The sequence below is a fragment of the Euprymna scolopes genome, chromosome 13 (genome assembly GCF_053919585.1).
Source record: "Euprymna scolopes isolate OS-2025 chromosome 13, ASM5391958v1, whole genome shotgun sequence".
NCBI classification, from domain to species: Eukaryota; Metazoa; Mollusca; class Cephalopoda; order Sepiida; family Sepiolidae; genus Euprymna; species Euprymna scolopes.
Genome location: NC_136494.1, coordinates 15,700,931 through 15,708,039, shown reverse-complemented (window position 1 = coordinate 15,708,039; position 7,109 = coordinate 15,700,931). Strand labels below are relative to the sequence as shown.

At 35.9% G+C, this 7,109-nt stretch overlaps 1 protein-coding gene and 1 pseudogene across 1 annotated transcript in view; one reads left to right on the top strand and one right to left on the bottom strand.

Annotated features, from left to right (window-relative positions):
* Nucleotides 1-7,109, bottom strand: part of LOC145291944 (protein lev-9-like) — a 1,240,163-nt gene that overhangs the window by 374,389 nt on the left and 858,665 nt on the right. The gene's annotated exons all lie outside the window — the stretch shown is intronic.
* On the top strand, nt 4,294-4,410 carry LOC145292648 (5S ribosomal RNA; annotated as a pseudogene).

The window sequence follows — 7,109 nt, the reverse complement described above, 5'->3', positions numbered from 1 at the left end:
CATGAAAATAACGACAGACTAGTGGAAGGCTTTCAACGTCTGTTCTGTGTGAAAGAGGTTGCAAGGAAGAAAAAAGGGTATCACCTACTAGATTTCAAAGCTGATTTTGAACTCAATCAAGGCTGGATGTGGCGCGCCAAGCAGCTCCTACCCAGATGTTGCAACAGTACTCGATTTAGGGCAGAGCTGATTCTAATACAGATAGAGGAATACATCGACAGAGAAGTTTCTGAATTTTTTAGATGAGAATTGGTTATTCATCAAACTACTGTTCTCACCTTGAGTGTGATTGTCACACCCTTTCGGTCGATGTAACCTCCGCCCTTTGTCAGGTGTATTTTATCGAACTCAGGAATGTTTCTGTCGGACTCAGGAATTTGGATGGAATTTCGAGCAGAACCCTTTATTTACATTACGGGGGTAGCGTGCTCTTATTTCAGTTAGCCATGACTAGATGGAGGTCCTAGATAATTCGCAATTGTATTTTTCAGTCGTCCCCACTGAGGATTGAACTTTCAACCTTCAGGAGAATATCACTTTTTACAATTGATTTTTCCAAGTACTCTAACCACTGCGCAATGAGTTCTTGTGGACCATTAACCACTGTGGAGCAGAAGAATGATCCAACCATTTTTCCAGCAATCTTGGCAACAGATTTGATGTATGTGTTCCATTTCAGACCAGGTTGATTGGTTGTTTTACGACATATCAACCCTTTTCAGGTTATTTAATGCCGAATCCAAAGATTTTGGAGAACAATTTTTTAATAGAATATATTTGTTGTTTTCAAGTCTGTTTTTATTTAACCCATAGTTAGGACCCTAACAGGTACTACCACTCCGGGTCAGAGTGGACCTAGGAGCAATGGCAATTCAAGGGTGGCTCCACACTCCCCAAAGCCTGCAAACTGGGGCCTCACCATCGGATATAGTTTAAGGTCATATCCAGGACCTTCAGATCAGGAGTGAAGGTCCGTTTCAGAAGCTTGTCAAGACACGGTGCTTTCCCAAGACGGGAGTTGTTCATTTTAATTGGGGCCTTAAGAAATGGTGATTCTGATGCATGAAACAGAAACGCAAAAGTTTTATTGCCATAAGAATATTTGGCACTTCTTCATAATAATAGCACAATTCAAAAATCAAAATATTGAATTGCAAGTAAAAACAATATTATCTACTTAATTGTCATATCGCAGCAATAAACATATCCAAAAATTAAGAAAAACGATGGGATAGAAAATTAAGTATTAATGAAAATAGTTTCCAAGACAATTAGCAAAAATTGAGTTTTGCTAAAAATTAAAAACAAACAGTTTGAATCATACCAAGGGAGGTAATTATTTTCTAAAAACTGAAAATCTTAGGCCACTTTAAACAGTACTCATTGGTTTTATTTGAAATTCACTATTTTGATTTTCGAATTTCGCTATTATAATGAAGAAGCTCCGAATATTTTCAGACTATATCTGTATGTATTGAGCTGTTCAATATGAAACTATTCCAAGCGTGATATTTTTAGTGATTTCTAATATACTTAACTCGGAACTTTGGCGCTGTCTCCTGCGTTTCATTGCATTCAAAAGTCTAATCACTAAGTTTAGTGAATATTGAATAGGCATCATTTGAGCTTCTTGACCCCATATACCCTTCTGAACCCATTCTCCCCCTATACAGGGAAAGAAGGTATTAGGAAAGTTGAGTCAGTTGAAAATGTAAACATTATTCTACTTCACTTATTTATTGGCGCTCTCTTCTATCCTCATCCCAGAGGGAGGTCAGATTTGTATATTTTTTTTAGATCATTTTTTTTTTTCATTATCTGGACAAAAAGAGAACATCCTTAAGGGCAGGAAACTTCTTAAATCAGGATCAAATTAAAGAACTCTTCAGTGATTCTATCCATTCTTCAAATGCCAAAGGCGAAATAGATGTAGCTGAGTCATTTTTGATTTGCTGTTGTTGGTATTCGACGTATGTATTTGAGAAACTCTGTTGGTTGGTCTGTGAGTTCAGCATGTTTGTTGATCTGTCACGCTAACAATTTTGTATGGTATTTCTAGTCATTAAATTTAACGCAACTTTTCTTTTTTTTTTTAAATAAGCTTCCTCTCTACTAGTGTTGGCACGATTAATCGGAATCAGGACTGGGAATTGGAAAGATCAGAAATTTTGGGGGTATCAGAATCGGAATAATGTGTGCCTATTTTCTGATGCCAAAAACGATTCTTTTGCTTATCTTGTTTTTTTTTATTTTGCTGGTAGTAAATGATAAAATAATAAATATTTATTAATTTTAAACTACTAGTAAAACTAAAATCCATAGATCATCTCTCAAGTGTATTTTTATGTTTGAAAAACTATCTATCACAGAACCTACAACTTACACTGAATATCGCGTAGCCAACGCTATTCCAGCATTTTAAAAAAAAAAAAAAAACACAGCAGAGAAACAATATGCAGACTTTGTTTTAATAACTGATTTTCTTCTCCAACTGAACACCATGGCAAGAAAGAAACCAAAAAAACAACGAAGATGTACAAAATTCTGAAGATGAAGTCTTACTTCGAAATATATAAATTTTTGCACAAACAAATTCCTTATCCTTCATAATATTGCGTTGTTATTTGGCTTTCAAACATATCTAATACAGACATATTCATTTTAAAATTTAATCAACGCTTCTATCACGGAACCTACAGCCTTAAAATTATATTTAACTAGCAGGACCTGTGGAAATTCCACAGCAGTATGTTTCGAATGCAATATATTGCTACTGGACATTCAATGTGAATGGAGACCCCACGATATTATTGTAGCCCCCTTTGTTAAAAGTATTTATCTAAGTAATCTGGCTAATGTAGTGTCAGAATAAATCTGGTTGTTAGGGTTATTTTCAATATCCTTATAGGAGCCTGTGACATATTTCCTTTGTATGGACGCCCGGTGCAAACACAAACTCCATAATATCATTATACCATTTTTAAACAGAACAGATACTACCCTTGGATCCTATCCAGAAGACAAGCAGGTATATTTTATTTTCACGTACAACCCAAAAGCGACATTATTTTTTTTTTTATTAAGTTTTTTTTTTTTTACATGGAGTCTTTGGTGATCGGGAGATCCTATTTATTAAAAAGGGGGATAGAAGGTAATAACATACTACGAATATTTCAATTTCAGTGACAATGTGCATTTTTTTTTTTGGTCTGAACAAAAGTAAAAATTAAAATTAATTCAATATCTCTATCTCTCCATAAAATGCATTGTATATGTGTTCGTTCTCTATGGACTCCGAAATGGCTGGGTCAACTTTTCTCAATTTTCAAACAAATGTATTCTGTGTGTCTTAAATAGGTATTGTATCGGAATGCTTCAGATGAGTATAAAAAAAACACTAATCTAAAATCTGATTTAAGAAGGAGCAGTCCGATTTTGACAAAGTCAACATCACAAACGCATTTAAAAAGTTTTATCATTACAGAAGCAGAAAGGGCCAGTGTTTAAAATTAACAATAGGTTCTTTGATAACACAGCGGCGCGTTTGACATGACTGTTTTTGTTTAGAGCACAACTGAACCACGATACTTGACTTTTGCATTTTTAAAACTATTCAAGCCATTATATAAAAATAATTTTATAAAATCAACAGCAGGTTTTTTTACAGTGCAATGTAGACTACAATGTATCTTGGAGTAAGTGGGTCCCTAAGTATAGGATGTAATCAATCAATGAAATTGAAATTTTATTGATTATGATGACAATAAAAGTATTAGAAGTGTGAACTATTCATTGATTTTCATTCAGTCTTGGACAATGTCGGCTCTCCCTGCTAGTACATAGCTAATTACAAAAATTTGAGATAGTTTTATCAGGAATTACGTGTTCTGTTGCAAAGATCAGAGGATATTGGTTTCATTTGGCATCAGGGAGATCCAAAAGAAAAAAGCCAAGCGATAATAGGGTCATTCTTCAGATCTGCTATCTGAATTCTCTCCTTGTATCAACATACTGAAATTTAAATGTAATGTGAACAACCATCTTGCTGCACAATTCCCCTAGTTTCCTATAAATATGACCCCTTATCACAGAAACTCATTGCTACAATGTTGCATCCTTGAGCTTGTTTTACAAGGAATTTGTGGGGTCCCTCTTGATTAAAATACCATCAACTAACCCAACAAGCAGCAAAATTCCACACCTTCATTGTAGAAGTCACCGGATGCCAAAGGGCCCTCTACTCTGAAAGTTTCTTCCCTTCAATTGTTACGGAGTTACCACTTATCACTTATGTTATACGGCATAATCGCGTTGACACATTGGTTCTCATCAGATCACCAAAGTTAAGCAACGTTGAGCTTGGTTAGTTCCAGATGGGTGACCATTTGGGAATTCTAGGTGCTGTATGAGCTCTCTGCTTATCTCGGCATTTGTTTCCAGTCTTCCTGTACACACTTCACTGGCCACTGGTATTTAACAATGTCGACTAAGAGGAGGTGTGATTGAAGATTGCGCACCTCCTGTCACAAAAATTTCACGTGCAGGCACCCCTTCGTGTGTATCCATAGTCCGTCAAAGACTAAAGGAGCCCCTTACCACTTATCAAGGCCTGCAGGCCACTCAAGGATAAGGATTATTGAATGTAAGGTTGTAGTGTAATAATCGTTAATGGTGTAGATCGGGTAGAATTGAAAATTATTTAAAGAGACGGCTCAACAAGAACTTGTTTACATTAGACTTGAAGGCTATATATTGTAATCGGCCAGGAAGCAGGCCAGTTTCTTGCTTCCCTTAGTACACTAACCTGTTAAATATAATGTACACAAATACCTCGCTACCTATCTCCCTACTTAGGGTTTCCCTGTAGGCATGGTCTCTAATTTATGGTGACCTCATACCTATCAGTGTCAATGTGACTTGTCTGAGCTGAACAAAAAAAATTAAATATATGAGGTCTCTTCAGCAAGGTTCCAGACGTTTTTTTGCACAGGCATTTAAAATCGTCCTGGACTCTTGAAAAATCAGTATGTTATTGTGATAAATCTTATGAGATGAATGACCAATTTTTATGATTTCAGGTTCAATTAAACAGCTACAGCAGGAATTGGAACACATTCAACTAAAGCCTGATTATCACAGCTGGTGAATTTCAAAAATGCAATCTGAATGTGAGGACACTTTAGTGGAACGATATGCAATAAAACTCTGTTTTAAACTTGGAAAAAAAAAATGTCACAGAAACGTTTGGAATGCTTCAGACTGCTTTTGGACCATCTTACATGAATCGAGCATCAGTTTTTGAATGGCAGAAAAGATTCAAGAAAGGCAGGGAGTCGGTGAGGGATGATGAGAGGCGTGGGAGGAGTAAGGAAGTCAGAACACGAGAGTTGATTGTCTAAATAAAGAATTTCATGGATAAGGACTGTTACGTATCTATAGAGACAATAAGTGCACATTTTGATGTCAGTGTGGGAACTGTACATACAATTATTCGGGAGGAACTGAAGATAAGAAATATTTGCATTTCCAACAGGATAATGCAGCAGTCAAAAACTCCATCCTTATCACAATCTATTTGACCAAGATGGACATCAAGACAGTTCTTCACCCCTCCCTATAGTCCAGACCTTGAGTTTTAGTTATTCCCTAAGCTCAAGGAAAACCTTAGAGGATGTTATGAGACAATTCAAGAGATCAAAGAAGCTGTGATGAGGGTCATTTACATTCTCACATAAAAGGACTTCCAGAAGTTGTTGGAATGGTACCAGTGCATTGCAACCGGGGGAGATTACTTCATAGTAGACTCTAGTTTCATGTGTGTACTATCAAGAAAAGTGCCGATATGAAAAAAGTCTGGAAATTTATTGAAGGCACCTCATATATATATATATATATATATATATATATATATATATACTAGCAAAAGTACCCGTCGTTGACTGGGTTCAAAAACAGCCTACAGAAAATGGACTCTGATTTATGAAAGTATGATAGGCTATGAAAATGAAGGGTTGTAAAGAGATAGCTTCGAATTTGGGGGCATCAAAACCAAAGCAAAATATGATGAAAGTAAAAATAAAATAAATAAACCCCATAATTGATTATACCATACCTGTTCACACTGAAACACTTATCACAATATTCTGTGGATCTATATTAAAAAACTTTGTTGAACTTTGGGACATATTTCCATTCTATGGAGGTCAGGCGCGAAAGGACACCCCATAATTTTATTATACCATATTTCTTCAAACTGAAACATAATTATCAAAGTATACTTACGCAAATAGATATGAAAAGTCTTTATTACAGTTTGTGCCTATTTCTATTCTGTGGAGGCCAGGCGCGAACGCAGAGCAAACAATTTTATTATACCATCCCTATTTAAGTTAAAACATACTTATCAAAGTATTATTATGTACATCTATATCAAAAACACTTGTAAACGTATTTTTTTAATTTTGACATTTTTTATTTCCATACGTTGTGGACCAGGCACGTATGCAGACCCCACAATTTTAATGAATCATCATTACGCCAGATCAAATATACCCATTCCTGTCTCGATACATCTATCATTATATGTGATCAGTTTTCTATAATAGTCAACCATATAGGATCCTATTCGTGACCCGACACACACACACAGACGTTCAGCTTTATATTATAGAAGATATTACTATAATTATTTTTTTAATCCCTACAGATACTAGTGTTTAATCCTTCCAAGAATCATCAATGCAGGAAGCATTATCGCTGGTCGGGAGATTCAGCTCTGGCAAAGAGGTCATTTTTGACTTCATTTGCAAGGGAAAACTACTCGGCCAAACTTAACTGCCACAAGAATATAGTTAAAGAGGTTGTTGCTATGAGACACTTGTGGAGATGAAAGAGGTTGTAATGAAGGTCATTGACACGCTCACGTAAGAGGACTTCCATGGGGCCTTCCAGAAATTGTTACTATTTACAATGCCTCCCCACGGGACAGAGTTAGACACCAGGGTCGTTTTTTAACGTGGAGAAAAGGAACAAAAATAAAAATTGTCTCAGTCGTGAAGGATTTCTCCGCCACTGACAGAGAACAAGAAATTGAAGTGCATCATCTGAAG